Source organism: Caenorhabditis elegans, chromosome IV (assembly GCF_000002985.6).
Source record: "Caenorhabditis elegans chromosome IV".
Lineage (NCBI taxonomy): Eukaryota > Metazoa > Nematoda > Chromadorea > Rhabditida > Rhabditidae > Caenorhabditis > Caenorhabditis elegans.
In genome coordinates this window covers 14,720,446-14,728,527 of record NC_003282.8, presented here as the reverse complement: position 1 = coordinate 14,728,527, position 8,082 = coordinate 14,720,446, and the positions used below count along the sequence as shown (strand labels likewise).

The window sequence follows — 8,082 nt, the reverse complement described above, 5'->3', positions numbered from 1 at the left end:
TTGTAACATTAATTGCGAAAAAAAAACTACTGTTTCATGAAGGAAATAATATTTCTGGAATTTCTATTTTACGTTCAGCTATGAATTAAAAATGAATTCTGACGGACGAATCTTAATATAAAATATAAATAGGATCATCTATATTGAAACATTCTTGTTCAACAACAACAAAAAAGTATGAAAAAAATGTAGAGTGGATCGCAATGAGAAGTAAGTTATGAAAATAATTATAAATTCCAAAAAGAACAATTTTGAGCTACTCCAAATAGCTGGAATTGGAGTAATAACCTGCAGTGCACTGGAAAAAATTAATGAAAAACGAGAAACTGTGAAAAAATTGTTTCAACTTCAGTGGAAGTTTCTTTCATATTTGATATTCCCGAAAATTTTACAACGTTTTGTTGTGAGAATTATCATAATTTTTTTGTTCGGACCAAGGGTGGGCAAACTTTTTCAAAGTCAAGAAAAAGTCAAGAAATCAAGAAAAATCAAGAAATTTTCTCCGGCCAATATTTTTGAACGAAATTGGAAGATTCAAATTCAAATTTTCAGTGTTGACAAAGACACTATGAAACTGCACCTAACAAAACTAAATATTTTATTTAAAGGACTGACAGTATCCACGTAGAATCAAACAAAAATCATCTAGAAACATATAAATATTGTCTTAATGAATACTAAAAATTCATTAAAAAATACAAAGAACTTTAGTCGCGTAGATTTTTTTTTTTGGTAAATCGATTTTTTTTTGGTTTTTTTATTAGTTTGGCACGGAAAACAAGAGAAAACAATTTTCCATAATTAAATTAAACTAAAATTGTCTTTTTCTAAGGGAAAACTATGTTAAACACATTAAAAGCAGATAAAAATGGAAAAATGTAAAGCAAAAAGTTCAACGGAGTTCATCTGGTAAATGAACTCAAAATCGGCAAAAATAGCACAAATTAGACGAAAAATATCATTAGATTTCAGCAATGCAAAATGGATCAGTGTAAATAAGAAAAATTGAATTAAAATACCGTTAATTGTTTGAAATTTAAAAATTTAAGAAAAGAAAATTAAAAATTATTCGGAAAAAAGCGTTCATAATTGTTGGATTTTGTAATACTTTTCGGAATCGTTTTTATTGAAAACATTTATATATATTTTCAGTTTTCAGTTAATTTTAGTTATTAGTTAGACAAACGTGTTTGATCCGAGTAGGGTACGAATATTAAAATTAATTTTCAAGGTTTATATTGACATCTTTAAAAAACAGATTTTTAACAGTAAAAAATGCAAATTTTTACTGTTTTGTTCTTAAATTAAATAAAAGCAAATTAAGCAAATTCAGTATAACATGTGCATAAATAATGGATTTTTATAATGCAATTATGAAGCTGTTGAGTTCTATAAATGAAACGTTTTTCTTTTTTTAAAAACTAAAATTCTATCTAAAACTCTAAAGAAATTTCTATAAATTCCCATGACCATCGAAAGAAATCAAAAACAAAAGCCTCGCATTTCACAATGAAAGTAAGGGTTTACCAACCGTAAAATAAAACAAATTGCCCGTTTCCCTCCCTGTCCAATGCTAATTTTACAGTTTTACAATGAGCGGTTTTCGGCTAATCCGCTAGCCTTGAAGCAGGAAAAAATAACTTTATTTTACAGTATTCGCATGAATTCTTTTGTTCTTGCCACAACAAAATAATGGTCATATAAATACAAATCAAGCAAGTTGACGTTCAAACAAAACAGTATTCATAAATGTTTGAAACTGCAAATTTTTTACTAACTTTAAGAAATTTTCGCAATTTGGTAGTTATCCACAGCTGTGATACGGTATTTTAAAATACAAGATGTTTCCTCTAGAATCAAGTTGAGAAATATTTCAGCTATAAAATGCTATACTTTTCATATTTTTAATAGATATTCTTGAGAAAGCATTCCTTACCCTCCATATATATATTATAATACGACTTTATTATGTTCTTGATACAGACAATTTTTTGGATATTTTGTGAATATTGAAGCCACTTTGAATCTAAAGTTTCCAATTAAACTCAATTCCCAAATTCCCAAAAAAAACTCAATTCCCAAATCAAAATTTAGACAATTTTTAGTTTTTTTTTCCAGAAAAATTTAAAATTCGAAATTAAAATGTCTGCAAATACAATTAAAAATTGATTATCACGATAATACCTACTCAGAATAGTCGCCAAGTTCTACCATTTTTAAAACAATAACTTGAAACAGTATATAATGTTAATATCAATAATTTCCAGAAACTTTTAAATTTTCTGAAAATTTACAGTTTCAAGTGTTTTTTTAATAGTTGCACACCAAAATCATTTCAATTTAATCTCTACTATCATATATCTCGTCAGAAAGTGATGTCATCGAATAATTGGTGTAACATATCTAACTTTCACTTTTCGCCGTCAAATCTTGCAGCAAATAAAGATCACAATGACAATTGGAAAAAGTGACTCACAAAAAACAATAGAGGTACATAATTCGCTAACGAAAATTTCTACGAAAAATCACTGTTTCAAGAATTCTCGATAAATATAGAATGTTTTCAGTTTCATTGCGAATTGCTTATTTCCTGAGATTTGCTGACCACCGGGCTGAAAAATTTGAAAAAAGGTCCAAAAATGGCACAGGGCACATCAGATAAGGAATGCATCGCAAGTTTTTTCTCAAAAAAAAAACGAATAAGAAATCCGAGAAAAATATCACTTTTTGGGTGATCTTAGGTGCTTTCCAATTTGGAATTTCATATTGATGTAACAGGGGGTCTTGAATCAGAAAAAACTTTTGAGTCTTCGCAAAAAATTCGTTCAATTTCTTTGTTTTTCAAAAAGTGAAATGTTCGGATTGACCTTAGGATCAGTATCATCAAATTGAAAATTTCGGTCCTTTTTTTTTGATTTTTATCTAAAACAGTGAAATTTCCACTGAAAATTTTCAAAGTAGAAAATTTACTGTTTTGGCTTGTTTGTATAGTGAAAAAAATAAATTATGATCTGATAAGAGGAGATAACGAACTGATTGTTAACTTTAAAATTTACCAAAAATTCATTCCAGAACTAAAATTTTAGTTGGAAAATAATAGGGAATTTTAAAATTGAGCTCCTAAAGTGGAATTTTTGAAAATGAAAACAATACCAAGGTAACATTGGTTTTCTTGTTAAAATGTGTGTAAAACTGTAAAAGTTTAATATTTAAGTAAAAACGTTTCTTTAAAAAAACATCAAGTCGATTATTTTCTATACTGGAAGTTTGTAATGTTTCTCCATGTTTTTGTAAAAAAAGCAAAAGGTCTAAAGTTTTGTTAATATCGTAAAAAGTTGTGTTAATATAATAATATTAAAAAAAATAATATAAAAAAATAGATAATAATAACTCATTTTCATTCTAGAACTGACATTTTAGAAAATAAAAAGGAATTCAAAAGTTGCGCTCCAAGATTGGAATACATATGGTAAGAAATGAAAAGAAATCCTATCAAATTAGTATTGTGATTTGGAAAGTACTGAAGTGCATTTTTTGTTGATAAAAATCAACAAGAGTTTTATGAAAAAAAAAACAAAAAAAAATTTGCAAGTATAAATATTGAAAAACTTACTGTTTCACATTGTTTTTGTAAAGTAACAAACCGTCTGAAGCTTCTTTTTTTTAAGGAAAACATGATATGCTTAAAAATATTGAAAACATTTTAGTTTCCAATTTTCAGTTTAAAACTGACACTGGTCGTCCAAAATTTTGCCAAAACACGTAAAAAAAATCAAGTTGGCACGTGCCTTCCTCAAGCTTACTCACCTACATGTCTGCCTACAGCCTGAATTAATTCGAGAAATAATGTGTTTCCAAAGTCCAATTTAATAGAACTCTATACTCGCGATATATTATCAATTCAGAAAATAAAAAAATAAATTATATCTACTACAGTAACCCTTAAAGGCGCACACACGTGTGCCCAACCATTCTACTGAAAAAGTGTTCAGTTATTTCGAAGTCAGACTGAATTTTTGAAAAAAAAAAAAATTTCCAAACTAAATATTTTTGAATATACTTATAAATTCATGAAAACCTCGAAACAGCAAATTTTTGTGAAACATTTCGATCAAAACTCTTATATAGGATGGTAGTGTGCTCCTAATAGTATGTAACAGTATTAAAAATCCAATAAAATTTACAAAAACCCAACAGTAGCATATATATATATACCTAAATCGGAAATAAAATAAAACTGAATAGCCCCGTGCCTTCTCTTTTCTTCTCCGCTTCTTCTCCTCCGGCGGATTTTCCTCATATGGACCGGTCAGCTAATCCCGATTGCGGCATGAGGCAAGAAGAAGAAGAAGCATGGTTTGGAACGGTGCCAGAAAGTGAGAGGAATTGTATTGAGGAAAGAGAAGGGAGAGAGAAAAGGGGGTAATATAGAAATTAATTGGATTTGAACTTTTATAACTTATTGGAAAAGGAATCGAATTAGAATTCTACTTGAAAATGAAAGCATGGTGGTATTAAATTAATCCATTTATAACCTTTTTATAGCTACTAAGAACATTTTAATACATTTTTAAAAGTTAGAAAATATAAGAAGCCAAGTTCCCCTAGAATACATTTAAAAAAATTACTGTTTCAAATCCTTATTTTTGTTTACAAAATAGCAATGGTATACATTCCAGATGATGAACGGTAATTACAAAACAGTTTACATAGAAGTTCAGAATAAGTACAAAAAAGGGTTTTTTGCATGAAAAGAAATGTTCAGATTTTTTAGAAAGGTAGAATGTTTCAAGATACCCTAATAACATGTGCTTTTATTAAAAAAGTAATCGGGTCTCAAAAATTTTATTCAAAACTGTCTTGCTAACCCAAAAAATGGGCTGATTTCAACCGTAGTTTACACCGTTTTTAAATAAATAAAAAAATACATTCCAAAAATACAAATTCCATAGTTTTTCTGGATCTGTTTTGTGTTATCTATATGTATATCGTTTTGTATATCGTTTTAATTATTGAAAAAATGTTATTGGCAGCAGGAAACAGTTTCAACTTCTTAACTTTAAGATGGAAAAGCTATTAGAGAATAATGACACATTTTTTGGAATATTTTTTTTGGGCATTCCCACTTTAAATTTGAAAAAAAAGAAATGCGAAGACAACAAATATTTTCCAAAAAATTGGGAATTTGAACGACTTTTAATCAGTTTCGCGCTTTTTTTGCGTGGTTTCAGCGGAAAACTAATGAAAACTTCACTGCTCAAATATAAACGATCAAATTCAGAATAAAATAATTTTTCGAGAAAACTCTGGCAACTAACAACTTCACAACCCAGTTTTATGAGATCTTCAGCAACAAAACAAACTTTTCAGATAAGTATTAAACTGATCAAAATACTTTTGTATGCATCTTTTTTAAAGTTTTTATTTTCTATTTTGCCCGCACATACCACTAGACCATTAAGTACATGAACTAGACAACATTATTTGACAAAAACACGAAACAGATCGAAATTCAAAAAAATTAAGTTTTATGAAATAACTCTCAAAAACAATTGGAAAGCACAAAAAAAATTATTTTATAAAAAAAACTCAACTCAAAATTAAAATCGAAATTAATTTTTTTAAACAAAAAACTTCTTTAAATCTAGTTGTAGCTAGGAAAAGAACCAACCAAGATATTCTTCAATAATATTTTGAATAAAGGACTAATGAATTAAAAAATAAGCCTACGCTCACAATAAGTGGATGAAACGGTAATTATTTTTCCGGAGTTTTTCGGAATTTGTTCCCGTTGCACTATACTAACCATACTTTTCATAAAATTAAATTGGCACATACAAGTCACATGCTTTTGTTTAATAAAGTCGTTGGAAGACATATTTATTTTTTCATTTTTTGCTCGTTTTTCGAGAAAAATTAAAAAACAAAGCCAATTTCGGTTCAATTTTTGATTTCTCGAGTTTTTCATATTTAGAATATTGAAAAAAATTCTCGAATATCTGGAAAATCGTTATTTTTACTTTCGTTAAAACATAATTAGTTTATTGCAGGATTTCAAGCCAATTCTGAACGAGAAGCCACATCTTCCAGAAATCTAATCAATAAGTTTTATATCATATACTGCTTCAGATTAGTGTTATTTTGAAGGGGTGTCGAAATTGGTCAATCAGAACATCACATGATGGTACAAAAATTGTCATATAGGTGCTTAAAAGATAATTGACCAATTGCAATTTAAAAAAAGAGAACTCCGTTTATTAACATAATTAAAATAAACTAACACCAAAATCATATACTATAAAAACTTGAACTGAACTTGTATATACAATTTAGAGAAATATACCCGAAACAACAAAAATGCGCTACATTTAATCACAAAATAATATTCTAGGTAAAAAAATGTGATTGTAAATTAAATGTGTGAAACAACGATATTATTAAGTGAAATTTTCTCAAAATGTACTAGGAAACAAATTCAATTGCAAAATTTTTAAATTACTGTTTCACCATGGTTTCAATAACAATTCTTCGTCTTAGCCTTTACTCGCATACTGCATGTATTTTCAATTTTTTTTTGTTTTATTTTCATTTAAATCTGATGCCACTAAATTCAATTGGCATTAAATAATGCATAATTCTTTACAACAGGGTATAAGGGTGAAATAATATCTGTGAGAGTCATCTGCTCTAAATGCCAGAAAACAGTCGAAATATACCAAATTTTACATTTACTGAAATTGAATAAAATTAAACTTGTTAACTTTAAAAGCAGAAAAATGTGTTGCAGAAATGTTCAAAACATTAAAAGATGTGATCATTGACAGTTTTGCTTCTTTAAAATAATACATTTATATGGTGGAATAGTATTTTACAAAAAGCTGCAGTTAATAGTTTTACTGTTTCACACATTTCATTTACAATCACACTTTTACGAGTATTCGTTCCTCTAGACGCTCTCGTTTCTGAAACCCTGAATGTTATAATTTTTGTAAATATTCAGATGAGATACTTGACAACAATTATAACAAAATAAAATGGAACTCACTATCAATTTATGGCAATAACAAAAGAGAAAAATTTATTTTAAACACAAAAAATATAAGTTTTTGAAAAACAACGAGCAGGCAATTGAATTCGTACAAAAACAAAAATTTGCTTGTTACATGTTCATGTTAGATATTTTTCTATAAAAAGGTACATCTGGCAAGTAATTCACAAAATATTGCCTTTTCAAGTGTTGTGAAATTTTGGTTTCAAAAATATTAATTTCTAGTGAATAGCAAAAAGCAATTCCAATAATTATTATAAGTATTAAAGTTCAGTATTTTAATGCTGATCAAAAAAACACATTGTATTTCAAAAAAGGAAGAAAATAAATAGTAGAATAACCAAGTTTTCGAAATTTTTTATTTGCTGTTTCATCAATTTTTTTAAAACTATTTAAATTTAAACAGTTTGATAAAGCGATAATACAACATTAAATAAATATAAAAAATATGAAAAAGAAGAAAATTCTTTACGTAAATAAAATGTGATCAATGTAATCTTATTCAATCAGCTGTATTACTTTCTATCTCCAAATTGTATCAATTCATCTGAAACCAGTATGCTTCTTTATTTCTTTATGCCCAAAGCTATCGTTCACCACGATTTGAAAATGAATGAGGTGTGAGGAATGAGGGAGGAAATTGTAAGGAATAGTAATAAGATATGCATGGAAGAAAACAGGGGAACGGTAATATCCTTTATTAGTATTACTTGACAAAAAGTGCGAATATAAATTTGAGAAGTTGCAAAAACGAAGTAAAAGAGAAGAAATTAAAAAAAAAAACACAGTTTCAGAAACAAGACAAATTGATTTCCATAATTTCATGGTCTATCCCATGATTCCAGGATTTGAAAAATAGAACTTGAAGATTTATATTCGATTACTTCAATAGACAACAGTAATAATCATTGAAATAAAATAGGATACATATGGTGAAAATGATTTTTTCTTAAAATTTTTTTGCTGTTTCAACACTTCTTCAAGCTATTTCGGTAAATTTTCTTGATCAATGATTCCATTGTATTGGCATATAT

At 27.6% G+C, this 8,082-nt stretch overlaps 29 non-coding genes across 29 annotated transcripts; 15 read left to right on the top strand and 14 right to left on the bottom strand.

Annotated features, from left to right (window-relative positions):
* Positions 1-74: 74 nt before the first annotated feature.
* On the top strand, positions 75-95 carry 21ur-5618. Its single transcript, NR_060588.1, has one exon.
* A 167-nt stretch (positions 96-262) lies between these two features.
* Positions 263-283, bottom strand: 21ur-2097. Its single transcript, NR_060587.1, has one exon.
* Positions 284-1,192: 909 nt separating this feature from the next.
* Positions 1,193-1,213, bottom strand: 21ur-13475. Its single transcript, NR_060586.1, has one exon.
* A 481-nt stretch (positions 1,214-1,694) lies between these two features.
* Positions 1,695-1,715, bottom strand: 21ur-10944. Its single transcript, NR_060585.1, has one exon.
* Positions 1,716-1,914: 199 nt separating this feature from the next.
* Positions 1,915-1,935, bottom strand: 21ur-11769. Its single transcript, NR_060584.1, has one exon.
* A 235-nt stretch (positions 1,936-2,170) lies between these two features.
* Positions 2,171-2,191, bottom strand: 21ur-11593. Its single transcript, NR_060583.1, has one exon.
* Positions 2,173-2,193, bottom strand: 21ur-5183. The gene has a single exon (NR_060582.1).
* Positions 2,194-2,339: 146 nt separating this feature from the next.
* 21ur-12802 lies at positions 2,340-2,360 on the top strand. Its single transcript, NR_060581.1, has one exon.
* Positions 2,361-2,573: 213 nt separating this feature from the next.
* 21ur-4400 lies at positions 2,574-2,594 on the top strand. The gene has a single exon (NR_060580.1).
* A 268-nt stretch (positions 2,595-2,862) lies between these two features.
* 21ur-9149 lies at positions 2,863-2,883 on the bottom strand. The gene has a single exon (NR_060579.1).
* On the bottom strand, positions 2,868-2,888 carry 21ur-10005. The gene has a single exon (NR_060578.1).
* Positions 2,889-3,015: 127 nt separating this feature from the next.
* On the top strand, positions 3,016-3,036 carry 21ur-3470. The gene has a single exon (NR_060577.1).
* A 92-nt stretch (positions 3,037-3,128) lies between these two features.
* On the bottom strand, positions 3,129-3,149 carry 21ur-8743. Its single transcript, NR_060576.1, has one exon.
* Positions 3,130-3,150, bottom strand: 21ur-12810. The gene has a single exon (NR_060575.1).
* Positions 3,151-3,320: 170 nt separating this feature from the next.
* On the top strand, positions 3,321-3,341 carry 21ur-2785. The gene has a single exon (NR_060574.1).
* A 553-nt stretch (positions 3,342-3,894) lies between these two features.
* On the top strand, positions 3,895-3,915 carry 21ur-8584. Its single transcript, NR_060573.1, has one exon.
* Positions 3,916-4,674: 759 nt separating this feature from the next.
* Positions 4,675-4,695, top strand: 21ur-3339. The gene has a single exon (NR_060572.1).
* A 134-nt stretch (positions 4,696-4,829) lies between these two features.
* 21ur-10712 lies at positions 4,830-4,850 on the top strand. The gene has a single exon (NR_060571.1).
* Positions 4,851-5,009: 159 nt separating this feature from the next.
* 21ur-10999 lies at positions 5,010-5,030 on the top strand. Its single transcript, NR_060570.1, has one exon.
* A 57-nt stretch (positions 5,031-5,087) lies between these two features.
* 21ur-4956 lies at positions 5,088-5,108 on the top strand. Its single transcript, NR_060569.1, has one exon.
* A 328-nt stretch (positions 5,109-5,436) lies between these two features.
* Positions 5,437-5,457, bottom strand: 21ur-4459. Its single transcript, NR_060568.1, has one exon.
* A 709-nt stretch (positions 5,458-6,166) lies between these two features.
* 21ur-1353 lies at positions 6,167-6,187 on the top strand. Its single transcript, NR_060567.1, has one exon.
* Positions 6,188-6,361: 174 nt separating this feature from the next.
* 21ur-12377 lies at positions 6,362-6,382 on the bottom strand. Its single transcript, NR_060566.1, has one exon.
* A 162-nt stretch (positions 6,383-6,544) lies between these two features.
* 21ur-891 lies at positions 6,545-6,565 on the top strand. The gene has a single exon (NR_060565.1).
* Positions 6,566-6,796: 231 nt separating this feature from the next.
* Positions 6,797-6,817, bottom strand: 21ur-6896. Its single transcript, NR_060564.1, has one exon.
* A 125-nt stretch (positions 6,818-6,942) lies between these two features.
* 21ur-1000 lies at positions 6,943-6,963 on the top strand. Its single transcript, NR_060563.1, has one exon.
* A 40-nt stretch (positions 6,964-7,003) lies between these two features.
* Positions 7,004-7,024, bottom strand: 21ur-13526. Its single transcript, NR_060562.1, has one exon.
* Positions 7,025-7,459: 435 nt separating this feature from the next.
* On the top strand, positions 7,460-7,480 carry 21ur-1369. Its single transcript, NR_060561.1, has one exon.
* A 578-nt stretch (positions 7,481-8,058) lies between these two features.
* 21ur-5069 lies at positions 8,059-8,079 on the top strand. Its single transcript, NR_060560.1, has one exon.
* The last annotated feature ends 3 nt before the right edge of the window (positions 8,080-8,082 follow it).